Source organism: Lactuca saligna, chromosome 5, assembly GCF_052625555.1.
Source record: "Lactuca saligna cultivar CGN05327 chromosome 5, ASM5262555v1, whole genome shotgun sequence".
Classification (NCBI taxonomy): Eukaryota; Viridiplantae; Streptophyta; class Magnoliopsida; order Asterales; family Asteraceae; genus Lactuca; species Lactuca saligna.
In genome coordinates, this window is record NC_136421.1 from 71,988,945 (window position 1) to 72,008,776 (window position 19,832).

A 19,832-nucleotide genomic window follows, 5' to 3' on the forward strand; every position below is an offset into this window, starting at 1 on the left:
CTCCACTAACTTCTTAGAAAGGGTGCAAAGTGTAATTTCATGGGATTGCATCAATTCACTTTTCCTAAAGTAACTAGTATTGGGAATTTTTGAAAAAAATGTAGTTACTTTGTATTTAATATTATACTTTTAACGAGGAGAGAGAGTTGCCCTATCCTACCCGTTCGGCTAGCAATCCTCCACCAATCAAGCAAGCGGTGGGTGTGAGTGTACACCCATTAAGCGCCATTTTATTGGCAGCAACCTTATACCGACCTTATAGACCGACTTCGTGAATGAGGCGTACTAACGGTAAGACTAGCATTTTAATTATACATATACATATATATATATATATATATATATATATATATATATATATATATATATATATATATATATATATATATATATATATGTTAAGCTTGTAATCATATAAAATATAGGGTTGAATTTTAAACTTGTAAAATTCTAGGGTTTGAGATTTAAATTGTCTAAATTAAACTTTTAATCACAAAACATAAATTTCAAAACTTGAGGGCAAGTCTTAAACTTTTCAAAATATAGGGGATCAAATAACAAATAATCTAAATTAACATTTAATTACATAATTATCCATATTTGATTTATTTAATTATTTCTTGCAAAACAATTTACCAATTTAATTAAAATAATTAACCAATTACCACATAAGGAAATTAATATTTTATTAATTGATAAGTATCTTCAATTAGGTCAAGAATATACTCAAATATATCTTTAAATCGGATTTTATATTGACCTAACATGATTAAGGTAAGTATCCAAAAGATAAACAACAAGAAATCCCAAAATTAGCTCTTTCTGACGCTCGAATTCGCTGAGTACCACAATGGACTCGCCGAGTTGAGGCCTACTCGCCGAGTCCACTATGGAACTTGCCGAGCTCATCTGGCAGAATGAAAAAATTCGAATTTTGCAACCAATAAACAAGCAACCAATGCATCAATTCAATAGAAACCAATCAAGACTCTGATACCACTGATGGATTTTAGCCATAAGAACATTCCTATGTGCACATACAAACCCTAATGCTTGGATCTAGGTTTCTCTAAATGAACATGCATTGTATCCAAGACTTTTCAACAATAGATCTAGGTAATAACATAAGAAAAACAGATCCAAAAGATTACCTTAAGTTGCTTGCTTGAATCTTCTTGTCCTTGGAGCTTAGTGTCACAATTGTCACTCCTCTAATGGCTTACAAACACCAACTAGCAAGAAGATGATTAGAGAGAAAGAGGAGGGAGCTAGAAATCCGCCAGGGTTCTTCCAAAGGTAATGTTGGGCTAGAGATTATTTTTGAAGATTGCGTCTTTTGGGCTCGATAGCTTAAGTTGCTTTGTATTCCGGTTTGGGCCTGTCCAGCCGTGAACCTTTTATGTTTTGTATATAAGTTTGCGCTTGCATGCATATTAGGTTAAGGTTTTTAGAGATCTGTAAAATAGCGATTCATCAAGACGATAACAGGTTTCTTTAATCGTTCTTGTAACCTTCCAATCCTCTACAGTTGATGTTCTTAATAGAGCTCTTCTGAGGATTTTGTTTAATCATTCGACACGTTTGATTCCATCTTGACTTATTCATATTATTGCGTTCATATTGTTTATGTTTATATACTTGTTCAAGATCTAATCGATCTTTATAGATTAAAGGTTAGTTTAATCTCATCAAGTGGTATCAGAGCAGGAGGCTGTGTAATCAATACACATCTTTTCTGTGAAAAAGATTTCCATTAGGGTTTTTCCGCAATTATCAATATTTATTGAGCCCTCATCTCTTTATTGACGTATCTTGATATTTATTGTTTTGCCCTAATCTGCTTTATTACAAGTCTGATCTGTGAACAGGTTTTTACGATCATAATGGACGCGACACAATCAAACCTTATTAATATTTCCAACAGCATCGGTTCAACGACAAAGATTCCAATCTTATACACCCATGACTATGAAGTATGGGCGCATCACTTTGAAGACTACGTGATTGGATCGGAGGATAATGGGTACCTCATATGGGAAGCCATCACCAATGGACCGTTTTCTCATTCTGCATCGTCCAGAATCATCAAGACACAAAAGGAGTACAATGATCTGCTAAAGGACGTGAAGGATATTGCACAAGATGAAAAGGATAAATTCCAGTGCAATATTAAGGCGTTAAGGTTGATCAAATTTGCTCTTCAGTCCGACACATTCAGGTTGGTCAGCTCATGCACGACGGCAAAGGAAGTTTGGGATAGACTTCGTGAACTGTACTCTACAGACGAGGATCTTGAACATTCTATTCAAACTTTGCTTTTATCTGAGTTTGGAGAATTCAGGCAAGGAGCCGAAGAAACGGTGACCCAGATGTTTGATCGCTTCAATCATCTTCTCAGCAAGATGATCAAACACGATATTGAAAGGAAGCTTATCGAACAGAAGGTTACTTTCTTGAATGGATTGAGGTCTGAATGGAGAGCAGTAGTTTCCACAGTCAAAGCCCATGAGCAGTTTAAATCATACTCTTTGGCGAAACTGGTGGGTATTCTTAAGTCCCAAGAAAAGACTGTGGTGCAAGAAAAGAACATCGTTTCTAGTCTTGGTTCGTTGGCCCTCCTATCTAAAAGTAAAGTTGTGATGGAAGATGAAGATCTCAACTTGGAGGAATATGATCTCACGTCTGAGGATTATGTCATGATGGTGTCCAATCCCAAGAGGTTCATAAAGAAGAGATTCCCCAGCAACAAAAACCGAAACTGGCAGGGAAGTTACAGCTCTGAAAAGGTGAACAATGAACCGAAGGCTGAGGAGCACAAGAAGGAACCGAAGGTGGATGGCGATTCCGGAGTAAGCTGTTTCTACTGTGGTGGGAAAAACCACTATGCCAAGGACTGTGTCCTTAAGAAGATGGCTGAAAAGGATGATGGAAATGATGAGGAAGCTGTGTTGCAGAAAAGATTGGATGAGTTAAGAAAGAAGAAGTCTACCGCTAACCCTTCTATTAATGCTCTCATTGTGCAGGGTTCGGTTAAAGATGACGAGTTCGGTAGCACGGAAGTTTGGTCTACCGACTCAGAAGACGATGAAGTGAGGAAGCCTACCCATGGAAAGGCTTATGTGGCAAAGGAGGAAAGCAGTGGAGGTAGATGCTTCATGGTGACTGATGTATCTCAAATGAGGGGATACAACACCGATGGAGGAAGCGATGGACTGAAGGTACAGGAGGACATGTGCTTTACGGCCGAACCACTCAGCCAGCAATTCAATGAGCTCGATGAACTGATAAAGAAGGTACAATCTGTTTTTATTTCATCCAAAGTACCACCATCCTCATATGAGAAAGAACTAAAAAATGTTAATACAAGAATTTCTCATCTAGATAGTAGCTTAACTCAAACTCGAGTCACCAATTCTAACCTGACTGATCAATTAAGTAGGGTGGCATCGAAAAGTGAGGAGCGGAGAATGTGGATCGAGTTAAAGGAGTCGGATTTAGTTAAAGTTAAAGATGAAAACATTTATTTGCAAAGAGACAATTTAAAATTGTTAAAACAGTGGAATCTTTTTTCTTTAATTGCTAAACGTTTGTATTCTAATATTACTCAGCTTCACTTGGATTGTGAAATAGGCCAAAAGATCCATCGCATGATTTTGCCCTTCCTAGAGTTTAAGGAGGATGAAATCGATGCCGAAGCCTACAATTGTGAGAGTGTGATATCGTCTGATGACGTCAATCCAACCTACATGTATGGACTGCACAAAATTGAGTCCTTCATTAAATCCAAAGACCACAAGGACAAGCTTAAAAATCTTTTGGATGAAAATGACAGACTTAAACTGAGAACCGAAACCATGCAAAAATTTGACTCTTTAAACGCCAATGTAAGCTCAGAAAACAAAATTGATGTTGAGAATGCATCTGAGCTTGACGAGGACGAAAACATAAGTGAAATTTCTGTTGAGGACATGGTTGACTGCTCAGAATTTACTAAAAACGAACCTGAAAACCACAAGAATCTTATTTCTGAAAATTCAGTAGAGTTCGCTCGTTTGTCCCATCAAAAGTCCCCAATATTAGTTGAGAAAGCAGTTGTATATCAAAAGGTCAGGACCACTCCGAATCAAGTATACCAGGTGACAGGAGTAACCGAACATCAAACAGCTGAACTCATAGCTATTGTAAATGAAGACAATGCTGATGGCTGCGATGAGTACTTCTGGGAAGCTCCAATAGATAATGCAAACGAAACCATTGGTTTATCTGAAAGAACCTCCTGGAAGAGCAAAGGAAGATACATACCTGAACCCTTGAATAAGCGGGACAATTTCGATGAGCCAAGCACCAGTGGTACAAAAGATATTCCTCAGAAGAATGATCGTTCGGCAAAAGAAGACATTCCCTCTGCTCCTTCGGCTCAAAGTAAAACTCCTGTAGTTCAAAAGGAACCAGCCAAGGAGACACCAAAAACGAAAGCGAATGTGATGGGTTTTGAGCATTCTAACACTTCCTAAGTGTACATGCAACCCTAATAACCTTGGATCTATGTTTGTCTAATTATCATGCAAAGTTGAATTCCAAGGTTATATTCCTATCTAGCATACATGGGGAACAATTTTAACATAAAGTATAGATAGAATAACTTACCTTGTTGTTGTTTGTGTTCCTTGAAACCTTGTGAGCCTAGCACCCCATGTGTGATGCCTCAAATGCTTCACACAACACCAAATGCTCTTGGAAGAACTTATGAGAGAACACACACTTCTCAAAATCGGCCAAGCCCTCTTGTTTCTTAGTGTAGCCGATTTTAGGTGGAGAACATGTTTCTTATATAGTGTTGACACATCTAGGGTTAAACCCTAATGTGTCAGGACTCTTCATTTCCATGACCCATGGGTTTGTAACTCCCATGGAGCATCCATGGAGCATCCTATGGATGGAACCCAACTTGATAATCCATGGAGCCTTTTAGCCCACTATACAAGATATGGATGATTTACATAATCAACCCATATATTTAATTAGTTATCTTTTGATCACTTAATTAATTCTAAATTAATTCTTGATCAAACTAATCAAATAATATTATTAATATATTAGAACTTATAATATATTAATAATCTCCAAGTGTTATTTCTCTCATTTAGTCTATCCAATTGCATGGTGCCATGCAACCCAAATGGACCATGCCGGGTCGGGTCAAGTACATACCAGAAATAGTTATGGACTTAGATACCTTATCCAACAGTCTCCCACTTGGATAAGTCTAATAACTATTACTGCAAGTATGACTTCAGGAACCGATCGGCAATCGTAGCTCTTTACAAGGTTTCTCAAAACTGAGAAGATGATAGTACACCATTTAAGATAAGTGATCATATAATCCTCTGTTCTAGATATCAGTCGGACAAATACATGGAACAATGTCTTACTTATTGTCCAACACTTTGTTTCCCGATTTCCGATTTGTTTGACAAAGAACTTCATTGAACACATCAATTTTAGTTCTGACCGGGCCCGGTACATAGGTCAAAACAAAATCATCGAGGGGCCCAGATATCAGCTTCTAATCCAAGAAGGAACAGATAAACTTCGACTCATATGTTTGTTCTACTACTCATTGAATTACACACAAGAGCGTGATTTATAACATCGAGTTACCAATGCGTTTTTCATACAATCAATGCATAACCAACTTGTAAGTAACAAATCATATCTCTAGGTTTAAAGACTTATATGATATTACCGTCTCACGATCACTCGAGATAGAATTCCATGAAGTGATTCCAGTGAGCGTGGGTTGAGTCCAATGCTCAGAACTTATGAGCACTCATGATTGTTGTAGCCTTGTCCAAGACCTCTACAACCAAACATGACAGTCTTGATTCATACCTACTTCCGACATCTGACCGATTGTGGAGGTTTGAATAATATGTTATACCAAACAAAATTATTCTGGAAGTCAAAACATGCAAAAGAAATATAGTAAACGATTGACAAGAGATAGCAACACTTTTATTCATCATCAAATGTCAATTACACTTTACAAATTTCGAGGTTATCTAACTACTAAATCTAATATCATCCTTCAGCCCTATGCTCCGAGCATGCTGGAGATGCTTAATCCGAGTCGGTCCCTTCGTGAGGGGATCTGCCGGATTCTCATCTGATGATACCCTCTTTGCCACGAGGAGTCCTTCTTCGATCCGATGTCTGATGAAATGGTATTTTCTGTCGATGTGTCTGGATCTCCCGTGATCCCTTGGTTCCTTGGCTAAGGCAACAGCACTTTCACTATCACAGAAAATTTCCATTGGCTCTTTAATAGCTGGTACAACTCCAAGGTCTCCAATGAAGTTCCTCAGCCATAACGCCTCCTTTGCCGCTTCGCTAGCTGCAATATACTCTGATTCACAAGTAGAATCTGCCACTGTCTCTTGCTTGGAACTCTTCCAAGAAATTGCTCCTCCATTTAGGGTAAAGACCCAGCCCGACTGAGAGCGGAAATTATCCCTATCAGTCTGGAAGCTAGCATCACTATACCCTACAACTCTTAAGTCATCACTCCCACCGAGGGTAAGGAACCAGTCCTTAGTCCTTCATAGGTACTTGAGAATATTCTTTACCGCAGTCCAGTGTGCCTTGCCAGGGTTCCCCTGAAACCTGCTAACCATGCTCAGGGCAAAAGCTACATCAGGTCGAGTACACGTCATAGCATACATGATCGATCCTACAGCCGAAGCATAAGGTACTCGACTCATTTGTGCTATCTCAGCCTCAGTGCTAGGGCTTTGTGTCTTACTCAGTTTGGCGTTACTCTGGATGGGCAACTCTCCTTTCTTGGAGTCTTGCATGCTGAATCTCTTCAGCACCTTATCCAAGTAGGTACTTTGACTAAGTCCAATTAGTCTTTTACTCCGATCTCTCAAGATCCTTATCCCCAAAATATAGGCAGCTTAACCAAGGTCCTTCATAGCGAAACACTTTCCAAGCAAGGACTTTACTTCCTGCAGGGTTGGAATGTCGTTTCCTATGAGTAGTATGTCATCCACATACAATACCAAAAGCTAACTATACTCCCACTAGCCTTGACATATACACAAGATTCATCTTCACTCCTAGAAAAGCCAAATTCCTTGACCTTTTCATCAAAGCAAAGATTCCATCTGCGAGGTGCTTGCTTTAATCCATAAATGGATTTCTCAAGCTTACACACTCTATTAGGGTACTTGTTGCTGACAAAACCCTCTGGCTGACTCATGTAAACATCTTCAGCCAACTTCCCATTAAGGAAAGCGGTTTTGACATCCATTTGCCAAATTTCATAGTCATGAAATGTGGCTATGGCTAACAGAACCCGAATAGACTTAATCTTGGCTACCGGAGAAAAGGTCTCATCATAATCCACTCCAGGAATTTGAGAGAAGCCCTTTGCAACCAGTCTAGCCTTATAAGTGTGTACTTTACCATCCATGTCGGTCTTCTTCTTGAAGACCCATTTGCACCCTACAGTCTTTCGACCTGGTACATTCTCAACCAAGTTCCAAACTTGATTGTCATACATGGATTGTATCTCGCTATCCATAGCCTCTTTCCATTTAGCAGACTCGGGGCCTGCCATGGCTTCCTCGTAGCTATTAGGGTCATCTTGACTTACTAGTGTCTCATCACTAATAAGTGTCTCACCTTCTGCAGTAATATGGAATCCATAGTAATGCTCAGGTGCACTCCTAACTCTCGTGGAACGCCTCGGAGGTACAGATTCGTCAATTGGCTCAACCGGAGTTTCCTCCTCAAGTTGAGGGCTAGAGTTTGAAGTTCCTTCACCACTTGACTCTTGAATTTCTTCAAGATCAACTTGCCTCCCACTGTCTCCTTGGCTTATAAACTCTCTTTCTCGAAAGACTCCTCTTCTTGCTACAAAGACCACATTGTCACTAGGTCTGTAGAAGAGGTAACCAAAGGATTGCTGTGGGTAGCCGATGAAAATACACCTCTCACTTCGGGGTTCAAGCTTATCATGAGACTCGCATCTCACGAAAGCCTCGCAACCCCAAATCTTGATGTGGTCTAGTTTAGGTACTTTACCAGTCCACATCTCGTGAGGAGTTTTGGCAACTTTCTTTGTAGGGACTAGATTAAGGATATGGGCGGCAGTCTCTAAGGAATACCCCCAGAATGAGATTGGTAGCGAGGCTCGTCTCATCATGGAACGAACCATGTCCAACAAGGTTCGATTACGCCTCTCAGCCACACCATTTAACTGCGGTGTCCTGGGAGGTGTCAATTGTGAGACAATCCCACATTCCCTTAGATAGTCGAGGAACTCTGAACTAAGATACTCACCACCCCGATCGGATCGAAGCATCTTAATGTTCCTGCCCAATTGATTCTCGACTTCCTGTTTAAATTCCTTAAACTTCTCGAAAGTCTCTGACTTATGCTTGATTAAGTAGACATATCCATATCTACTGTAATCATCAGTAAAAGTCAAATAATAACGATTAGCATCCCTTGTGGCATGTTTGAATGGCCCACACACATCCGTGTGTATAAGGTCCAACAAACCTTCACCCCTTTCACACGAGCCTGTGAAGGGTGACTTTGTCATTTTTCCAAGTAAGCATGATTCGCAACTATCATTTGACTTTAGGTCAAACGACTCCAAGACTCCATCCTTTTGGAGTTGGCCTATGCGTTTCTTGCTTATATGTCCAAGACGACAATGCCATAATGATGCTTTATCCAAGTTATTATTATTAGTAGAATCAATACACAAAACATTATTTCCTAAGTTATCTACAACAGATACAGCTTCATACACACCATCACAAGGTAATGCTTTAAAATAAAGTACATTATTAAAGAAAGCATTAATCGAACCAACTTCATTATCAAACGAAAATGTGAAACCTTGTTTGTACAATGCATGAAAGGAAATAATATTTCTTGCCATTTCTGGCGAATAACAACATTTATTCAAATCTAAATTTAACCCACTACTTAGCGATAAAGTATAAACTCCAATCTTGGTGACAGGTGTAACTTTCCTATTCCCCATGATTAAGTGTATTCTTCCTTGCTCCACATTCTCACTTCTTCCTAGTCCCTGCAAGTCACAACAAATATGAATACCACAACCGGTATCAAGGACCCAAGATTTCGAATGGGGTGAGTTATTAGAAATGATAGTGTAAATATCTGCATGGTTGGGTTTGACTTTCCCATCCTTTACATCCTGCTGGTACTTTGGGCAGTTCCGCTTCCAATGAGCTTTTTCATGGCAATAGAAGCATTCAGCCTCTTTTGGGTCAGAAGAAGGAGTAATGAAACCTTTCTTGGTTCCACTTGAAGAAGAGCCATCAAGGGTCCGAGCCTTGGTACCCTTCGAAGATCTCTTTCTCTTCCTCCCTCGACTTTGCCCGATTGCCAAGACCGGAGTTGAGTCTGGAGTAGGAGTGATAGCAACCGACTTCCCCTTAAGACCTGTTTCTGCGGTCTTGAGAAGTCCCTGAAGTTTGCTGAGGGTGACCTCTTCCTTGTTCATGTGATATGTCATGCGGAATTGATCATAGCACGATGGTAAGGAGTGCAAAATGATATCTATTGCAAGCTCCTCAGGGAAGTTCACATTGAGATTCAGCAAACGATCCACATACCTTTGCATTTTCTGCATGTGGCTCGTGACGGACTCTCCGTCCTTCATCATGGTTGTTATCGTGGAGCAGATGACTTCGTACCTCTCTTGTCGTGCACTTTGATGGTATCTTTCCATCAAATCTTGGTGCATTTCATAAGGGTAGAAATCTTCATAAGACTTTTGGAGTTCAGCTGTCATTGTGGCCAACATGATGCAAGCCACCTTGGTTGCATCTCTTTCATGAGTATGAAAGTCAGCGATCTCCTCGGGAGTTGCAGTGGACTCATCAATTTCCTTAAGCTCCTTGTCAAGGACATATTCTTTGTCCTCGTAGCGGGTAATCATCCTGATGTTTCTGATCCATTTATTAAAGTTGGATCCATCAAAGGTGACTTTCCCACACAAACTCATAAGAGTAAAGGAGCCATTAGGATTCGAGCCAGAAGCATTATTTGAAGACATCTGAAAGAGAAGAACAAGTTTAGTATAGATTTAAGGGAGTCCTTAATAAAACACCCAAATGTAATATTAAGGCTAGGATCCAATCACAATATAATATAACTTAGAAGAGGTATGCCGTAATCTAAGCTATACCATATTTGAAAGGTAGGTGAATGACGATTCACCAATTTCCACCATGAAAACCGAAATATTAGATATTTAGTTTTTACTGGTTTTAGAAATTCCTAGATTCTTTGAGATTCAATGAACTTTTCAAAGGCATGTTTCAATCTCGAGAGTGCCCTCCGAGTTTTGTGACTGGGATACCGAGGATCACAAAACGAGGTGTGAAGTAACCATGCAAATCACTTGGTACCCTTAAAGTTTATCACTCAATCGATGTGCCGGTAAACCACACACGCTCCACCGATACTATAATAAACCTTAAGTCACCCTTTACCTACCTTGTTAAGTCCAAGTTAGTGTGCCGGTTAACCACACACGCTCCACCAACGACTTAGACAAAGTGTAAAGTGTAATTTCATGGATTAGCACCTTATTCACATTTTCCTAAAGTAACTAAGATTGGGAATTTAATAGAACATTTAGTTACTTTATTATATTCATCATACTTTGAATGAGAATTTATAAGTCCTTGTCTTACCCGTTCGTCTAACGACCCTCCACCAGTCAAGCAAGCGGTGGGTGAGAATATACACCCATTAAGTAACCATTTTATAGGCAACAACCTTATACCCACCTTATAGACCGGCTTCGTGAATGAGGCGTACTAGCAGTAAGACGACTTTATTCTTATACATATATATATATATATAATTATTAAATCATCATAATATAAGTATAAGTGTTGAATTTTAACTTTTAAAATTCTAGGGGTTGGAACTTAAAGTTTTAACTTAACTTTACTTGTTCCAAAACTTGAGGGCAAGTTTTGTAACTTTCAAAACTTTTCATTTCTTGTAACTTATGAGTTTAATAGAGCAATAAAATGAAGACTCTTCATTTTTCTAACTCTTGTATTTGTTTTAATGGTTTTAACTCAAGTGTGACTCTTGGTTTTCCATAACTTAAGGATAAGTTATGGACTCCATTAAAACACATTATGATCAAGAATTCATCTACCACATAGGTTACAAATAATTCCTATGATCATCTAAAACATCATAAGAACAAGAACATGAATATGAACACAATCAAAAATTACATTTAAAATTTTGTAATTTTGATAACTAGTTGTTGTAAATGAATTAGCAAAGACATTACACCACCAAAAACAAGTTTTCAATTACCAAAACAGTTTAGGGTAATGTTTCTAATTCATTTCCAGCAACTAAATCGAAATTCTGCACTCAGTCGACCCTACTCGCCGAGTGCATGAACTCACTCGCCGAGTTGGTTGAAGATACTCATGAACTCGACGAGTCCCCCCTATAGACTCGACGAGTCCATTCGCAGACAGCAAGATTTCCGATTCTGTTTTCAACTTTTAAGCACAAATAAGAGCAAACAAGCCTAGGCTCTGATACCACTGATGGGTTTTGAGCATTCTAACACTTCCTAAGTGTACATGCAACCCTAATAACCTTGGATCTATGTTTGTCTAATTATCATGCAAAGTTGAATTCCAAGGTTATATTCCTATCTAGCATACATGGGGAACAATTTTAACATACAGTATAGATAGAATAACTTACCTTGTTGTTGTTTGTGTTCCTTGAAACCTTGTGAGCCTAGCACCCCAAGTGTGATGCCTCAAATGCTTCACACAACACCAAATGCTCTTGGAAGAACTTATGAGAGAACACACACTTCTCAAAATCGGCCAAGCCCTCTTGTTTCTTAGTGTAGCCGATTTTAGGTGGAGAACATGTTTCTTATATAGTGTTGACACATCTAGGGTTAAACCCTAATGTGTCATGACTCTTCATTTCCATGACCCATGGGTTTGTAACTCCCATGGAGCATCCATGGAGCATCCTATGGATGGAACCCAACTTGATAATCCATGGAGCCTTTTAGCCCACTATACAAGATATGGATGATTTACATAATCAACCCATATATTTAATTAGTTATCTTTTGATCACTTAATTAATTCTAAATTAATTCTTGATCAAACTAATCAAATAATATTATTAATATATTAGAACTTATAATATATTAATAATCTCCAAGTGTTATTTCTCTCATTTAGTCTATCCAATTGCATGGTGCCATGCAACCCAAATGGACCATGCCGGGTCGGGTCAAGTACATACCAGAAATAGTTATGGACTTAGACACCTTATTCAACAGAATGTTCATCATCAACCTAATCAGATGAGGAATAGGAAGAGAGAAAGGAACAATAGATACAGGAAGAACCTTTCTGAAAGGAAACAATTCTGGCATTCCCAGAATGCATATTTCTCACACCAAGACAGGAATCTGAAGTATGAAAACAATCCTGTAGGAAAGCCTGAAAGTCACAACAACCGAAGGCAAAGGTTCAGTTCTGAAAAAGATTTCAACCGAAACCAAAGGTTCGGTTCCAAGGACAGCTCCAACCGAACGCAAAGGTTCGGTTCTGAAGTCAAAAGAGACCAAGACTCTAAGGACGGTCCCTCCAACGATCAAAAGCAAAAGGGTCACCTAGAGTCTCAAGCCAGGAAGTCCTCTCAATCCAAACCCTCTCATTCTAATTCTTCTCGTTCTTCTAATTCTTCTACTTCCACCGATTCGTCTCCATCTTGTTCTAAAGCTAATTCCACTTGTTCTCAAAAATCTGATTCGTCAGCTGAACAAAAGGGAAAGCAGAAGGTCAATGAATCCAAACCAAAGTCCAAACCGAACACACCCAATCCTAACAAAATAAAAGTTTTTACCATTAAAAGGAAAGATGAAACAACTCTTATAAAACGAACATATCTAGTTGACATCTCTCTTACTGTTCCCATTCCCATGCAAAGCTCACGTGGACCCAAGAAACTTTGGGTTCCTAAATCTGCCTAATTCTTGCAGGTTATAAGTGACGAGCAGTTCGACGAAGAATGGTACATCGATAGTGGCTGCTCACGTCACATGACAGGGAGGAAAGAGGAGCTTAGGGAATACAGATCTCTTGCAAATGGTGGCAATGTCAAGTTTGGAAATAATTCTTTCGGCACCATAAAGGGATACGGGATGATAACAAATGGGGACTTTACTATAAGGAAGGTGGCTTATGTGGAAGGACTCCAACACAACCTCATTAGTGTATCTCAGCTTGTTGGAGGTACAGGTCTCAAAGTCTCATTCGATGATGAAGGTTCTGAAATCATAGAGAAAAAGACAAAGAAAGTGATTCTCAAGTCAGAGCGAAAGGGTGAAATGTTTCCCTTAAACCTTAAACCCATCAAAGGAAACCCAGCTATATGCTTGTTGTCAAAAGCTCAATCCGACGAAAGCTGGTTGTGGCACCGAAGATTATCTCATCTCAATTTTAAAGATATCAACCGACTTGTCACTGGAGGTCATGTTAGGGGTCTTCCATTGCTCAAGTTCGACAGAGATCATTTGTGTGCTGCATGCGAAATGGGGAAGCAGAGTCGTCAAAGTCACCCATCTATAATCAACACAAAAGTTGTTGAACCACTTGAATTACTTCATATCGATTTGTGTGGTCCTTCATCTATCGAAAGCATTGGTGGTAGAAAGTATATTCTTGTTATTGTTGATGACTTTTCACGATTTACATGGGTATTCTTTCTAAAGCTCAAATCTGAAGCGACTCAAAAACTGAAAGTGTTTATCAAGCAAATAGAAATACAGCTCAAGAAGGTTGTCCGCAACATCAGGAGCGACAATGGTCTTGAATTCAAGAACAGGGAGTTTGAAGAGTTTATTGCAGAAAAGGGAATAAGTCACAATTTCTCAGCTCCCTACAGACCGCAACAGAACGCAATAGTCGAAAGACGAAACCGATCTTTGTGTGAAGCTGCCCGAACTATGCTAAGTTTCGCTTCCTTACCTCTTTATTTTTGGGCTGACGCTATTTCGGCTGCTTGTTTTACACAGAACAGGTCCTATCTCAACAAGCGATTCACGCTCACTCCATATGAGATACTAAACAACAGAAAGCCCAATGTGAAATTTTTCCATGTGTTCGGCTCAAGGTGTTTCATCTTTAACTCTAAAGAACACCGCAACAAGTTTGATGTCAAAGCCGACGAGGGAATTTTTCTGGGTTACTCGCTCACATCCAAGGCGTACAGGGTCCTAAACAAGCGTTCGAGAAGGATTGAAGAGACATACTATGTGACCTTTGATGACAACTATGTCAAGAAGCTATAGGCTAAAGAAGACACCGCTGGGGAAATCTTTCCTCTAACTGGCCAGGTCACAGTCTCGGTCGCCAACTTATACGAGACATTTCTGGAGCTCTTTGACGAACCGGAGAAAGCTTCACTCTCCGAAGCAGGTGCAGCAGACAACAAAGTTGATCATATGAAGCAGATTGTCGAAGATGCTGCAAGAAGAATGCATGAAGGAGAATCGACCTCTAACGACTCTCCATCCAACAAAGCTTCTGTCGAGGGGGAGCCAAGCTCTCATGTCGAGGGAGAACCAAGCTCTCATGTTGAGGGGGAGCCAAACTCTCATGTTGAGGGGGATCCAAACTCTCATGTCGAGGGGGAGCCAAGCTCACAAGTCCAGGGGGAGCCAAATTCTACAACTTCAACCGAAGGTCCTTCATCAACCGAAGATGCCTCAACACCTGTAAGCTCAGTACCACAAGAAACACTTGAACCTCATGTTTTTCAAAGCTCATCAATTGAGGGGGAACATAATGATATGACGCTCGGTTACCATAGCCAATCTGAGCCAGAAGAAATGATTAATGCTGAACTAGACCCAACCTTTGATCCGAATTACCCTCCTCTTATCAAATGGACCAGAGATCATCCTATTTCTCAAATAGTTGGTGATGTATCTGAAAAGGTGCTGACCCGATCACAACTGAAGGCAAAACAAACATCCTTATTTTCAAAAGTTGAGTTTTGTATGTTTAACTCATTCGTATCAAAAGTTGAACCCAAGACAGTTAACTCTGCCCTAGATCACTCTGATTGGGTTCAAGCAATGCAAGACGAACTGAATGAATTTGAAAGGAACAAAGTCTGGCGCCTCATTCCAACTCCTCCAGATGCTTCGGTCGTTGGTCTCAAATGGGTTTTTAGGAACAAAATGGACAAGGAAGGTAATGTTATAAAGAACAAGGCTCGTCTAGTGGTAAAGGGATACTGTCAGGAGGAAGGGATAGACTATGAAGAGACTTTCGCTCCAGTGGCTAGGCTAGAATCTGTTAGAATATTTCTGGCTTATGCTGCTCACAAGAATTTTGAGGTTTTCCAAATGGACGTCAAGTGTGCGTTTCTCAATGGAGAACTTGAAGAAACTGTGTATGTGGAGCAACCTCCTGGGTTCGTGAACAAAAAGCATCCAAATCATTGCTATATTCTGGATAAAGCTGTGTACGGCCTCAAGCAAGCTCCGAGAGCCTGGTATGAAACGCTTATAAAATTTTTGAAGATGTCTAAATTTAAACAAGGTTCGGTTGACCCAACCTTCTTTCGCAAAAAGGAAGGTAACCACCTTATGATAGTTCAAATTTATGTCGATGACATCATCTTTGGCTCCACGAATCCCAGCTTAACAGCTGAATTCAGAAAGCTGATGGAGACTAAGTTTGAAATGAGCTCAATGGGTCCTATTAACTTTTTCCTTGGTTTAAACATAAGACAGGGAACCGAAGGGATCTTTATTAATCAGGAAGCTTACACGAAGACTCTCCTAGCAAAGTTTGGCATGATGGGAGACTCAAAAGTCAAAGTCCCAATGGCATTTGGCACCAAGCTTACCCCATCTTTAGACAAACCGGCTGTCGATATCAAGCTCTATCGCCAAATGATAGGCTCATTGATGTATCTAACTGCTAGCAGACCTGATATCATGTTTTCTGTGTGTTATTGTGCTCGATTTCAGGCAAACCCACGCGAACCTCACATGCTTGCTGTGAAGAACATCTTGCGCTATCTCAAACGAACCACCTCCTTAGGTCTATGGTATCCATCCAACTCACGCTTCTTCGTTCAAGCCTATTCTGATGCTGACCTTGGAGGATGTGGACTCGACCGTAAAAGCACAACTGGTGGCTGTCAATTCCTTGACGGGAAGTTGGTCAGCTAGCAATCCAAGAAACAAACGTGTGTGTCATTGTCTACTGCCGAAGCGGAATACATTGCCGCTGCATCCTGCACATCACAAGTGATTTGGATCCAGAGTCAACTTCGAGACTATGGACTCAATATGAAGAAGATCCCACTATATTGTGACTCTGAAAGTGCAATTAGGATCTGTCATAACCCAGTGCAACACTCTAAAACCAAACATATAGCACTGAGGTATCACTTCATCAAAGATCACGTGGAAGATGGAAACGTCGAAGTTCACTTCGTAAGAACCACTGATCAACTGGCTGATGTCTTTACTAAAGCTCTTCCTGAAGCATCATTCAATAAAATATTACAAGGGCTAGGTATGATGGAATCAGAGTCAGTACCTCACACTATCTCTCAACCTCAAACGTAAAAAGCGAAACCAACCGAATGTTCGGGTTCGGTTCAACTATCTGACTCGCTCATTACTTCAAAGGTAGTCTTTCTCTGTTATATATTTATTGTACAATTTTGTTTTTCCTTGTGTTAAAAAAAAAAAACAAACCAACCGAAACCAACCCTTCAAAAGTTCGGGTTCGGTTTTTCAAAATTTTCCTAAACTGAAACCAACCGAAGGTTCGGGTTCAGTTTTTCAAAATTTTGAAAAACCGAAACCAACCGAAGGTTCGGGTTCGGTTTTTCAAATTTTTTTTTTTGAACCGAATCCAACCGAACGTTCGGGTTCGGTTTTTCATATTCTTTCCAAAGTTTTTCATATTCTTTCCAAGGTTTTTCATATTCTTTCCAAGGTTTTTCATATTCTTTCCAAAGTTTTTTTTTTCTTTTTCTTTTCTTCTTGCTTAATTTTTTTTTAATCTCAAAAACTCCAAAAATATTTTTTTTTCTTGTGTGTTCGTGTTCATTTATGGGGATAAATTTGATGATTTTCCTAAGTGTCCCTAGAAGCATGCTGTTGTATGTGTCTCAAGCCTCATAAGATTTTGAATAATGGCCTTCATGACCTGGTATACACAAACCTTGTCTTCCCAAAAAGACCAACTCATTTATTCTAATCGTGAGCTACCTCACTCTTTTCTCACATGAGTTAAGAGTTTCCTGCTTGGTCCTTATTTTCGCAGCAGAGGTACTACGTTCTCTTACACCATCTCCACTTTACCTCTCCACTACACTCATTCCATCAAAGTAACCCTTGAGACTCTCAGAAATTACCGCTGAGGTTTATGGTTACACAACATCTGTGTTTATGATCTTATTCTCGTGTCACTACGAGCTAAGTGAAACCCAACATTCAACACCTAATGAATTGATGGTGAGCAATTAAGTTGATGAAGTTTTCACTAAAGAATTGATGAATGTACCCTACTAAAATCTCAAATTCTACTTTGTGTGGTTCCTATGAAATTGTTAAACACCATAACATTTCTCCCCTTGGGATCCAGTTTTTCATTTTCTTCTGAGATTTTATATTATTCCAAACCACCCTTATTTAGCCTAATTAAAAGAAGCCTTTCAACATTTCTTCATAAATGGTTGATCGTAATTTAACGGGAATCCACTCTTAAACCTTAAGTTCTCTCTTGTCCTGTGGCATTAAATGCGCGTGTGGAAATAGTAACGGCTTGTCTCTCTGAAACGGCGCTTGTTGGGCGGCGTGATCCTAGGAACCTGACACTCTCTCTCCTACGTGATCATCGCACGCCTCAACTATCATCCATCTGTCACTCAACAACCCGGTTCAAATTTCCAGAAGAGACTTGAAACGATTTTTCTTTCTCCTATCACCCACTATAAATAGCCCACTACACAACCTTTTATCTCTTTACCACCTTCAAAATTTCCATAGCGCAAATACTCCCAAACAGTTTCCTGTTCATCATCTTCTTCATACCTGCAAAAATGCCTGATTCCTCTTCTGTTCATGCTACCTCACAGATCCTTCCCATTCGCCCACAACAATGTCTGGTCATTGATCTTAACCCACTGGCGTACGACTCCTATATGTCGCCGGTAATAGAATGTTTGAAGTATTCTCAACTTGTTCCGGCTCTCTCCAGAATTGAATCTGTGCCAATGGTGGCTCTATCGTAGGTTTACGCGACTGCATACTACGACAAGGCCGTCGACCGGGTGTTTTTCGAGATTGCAGAACACAAAACCTCAGTCTCTCGCCAACGTTTCTGCACCTTGCTAGGGTTTGCTGTTGACCCTTCAAGAGTTCATCCGGAGTCAATTCAGATTGGCCATCTGTATAACATGTTTTACAACATGGGATACACAGAAGTTCTTACCTCTGTTGCTAAATTCAAAAAGTCATGCCTACCGCCACAGTGGAATGGCCTATTTACAGTCCTTTTCAAGGGCTTGTCGGAACGAAGCTCAGGATCAGACGGTGCAAGTCGTCTCTTCCTAACCATAATGTACGGGGTCTATAATGGGATTAACCTGGACTATGGGTTTGTCCTATGGCAACAACTTATTCAAAGTCTCTCCTCATCATCCCGACACTCTGAGGTGTCGTTGGCCCGATTCTGGATCCTGATTACAAAATGGGCCATGGATAGATTTGATGTTCCTACTGCTGACGGTGCATCGATGTCTTCTGTTGGTACCTTCCATACCAAGAAGATCATCGTCTCAGATGCATCGAAGTTTTCCTTCATTGGCTCCATCCCGGAGTCAATGTATGGCGATGTGCCCTCTAACAGCAGGTTGATTCGGAAGATCAAGGAGCTAAGGCCATCTGGTCCAAGGGAACTGACACCGGATATGCTCAGGTCGATTCATGATGCCGACAAACCGGAGAGTAGGGGCAAAAAGGCGGAAAAAGGGAAGCATGCGTCCAAAGCTCCAAAGGGAACTTCTCCCAAAAAGAGGAAACAAACGAAAGCTGCACAATCCCCACAGCCAAAGAGGAGGAAGACTCAACCGAAGCGAAAGCTTATTATTCCCTCTTCTTCGAGTGACTATGAGGGTGAGAGTTCGGGTTCTGACGACTCTCAAGGAGCCGACTCTCCTAAACGAGGCAACACACCACCTCGTTCCCCTACCCCAGAGATGGCACTTCCCAATTCCCCAGTTCCTTCACCTCCACCAATCTTTACAACTACAACCGAATCACCTGACGTAACCGAACCACCACAAACCAAAACCCATACAACCGAAACTACCCATACTCAACAACCACCCAAAATTATACCAACACCCATTCAACCTGATCCTACCAAACCCACAACACCCCCAACTTCACCACCCCCTTCCTCTCCTGAAAATGCCTCTGAGGGTGAAAACCCTTATCTTGGTGGTGAAAATATGATCTTTGATTCGGTCTACTATAGTCCGTTTCAGGTTCATAGTGACGAGGAGGATGATGCTCCAGTAACAAAGAAGCATCTCAAAGAGCTCAACGAGAAGATTGACCTACTTCTCGCCTCCTCTTCCAACCAGCAGTCCTCTCTTTCTGAAGTTGCCCTTCAGAAAACTGTTGATGCCTTCTCCAGGGCTCAACATGATTCGGTGGCTTCAGCAACTGCTGC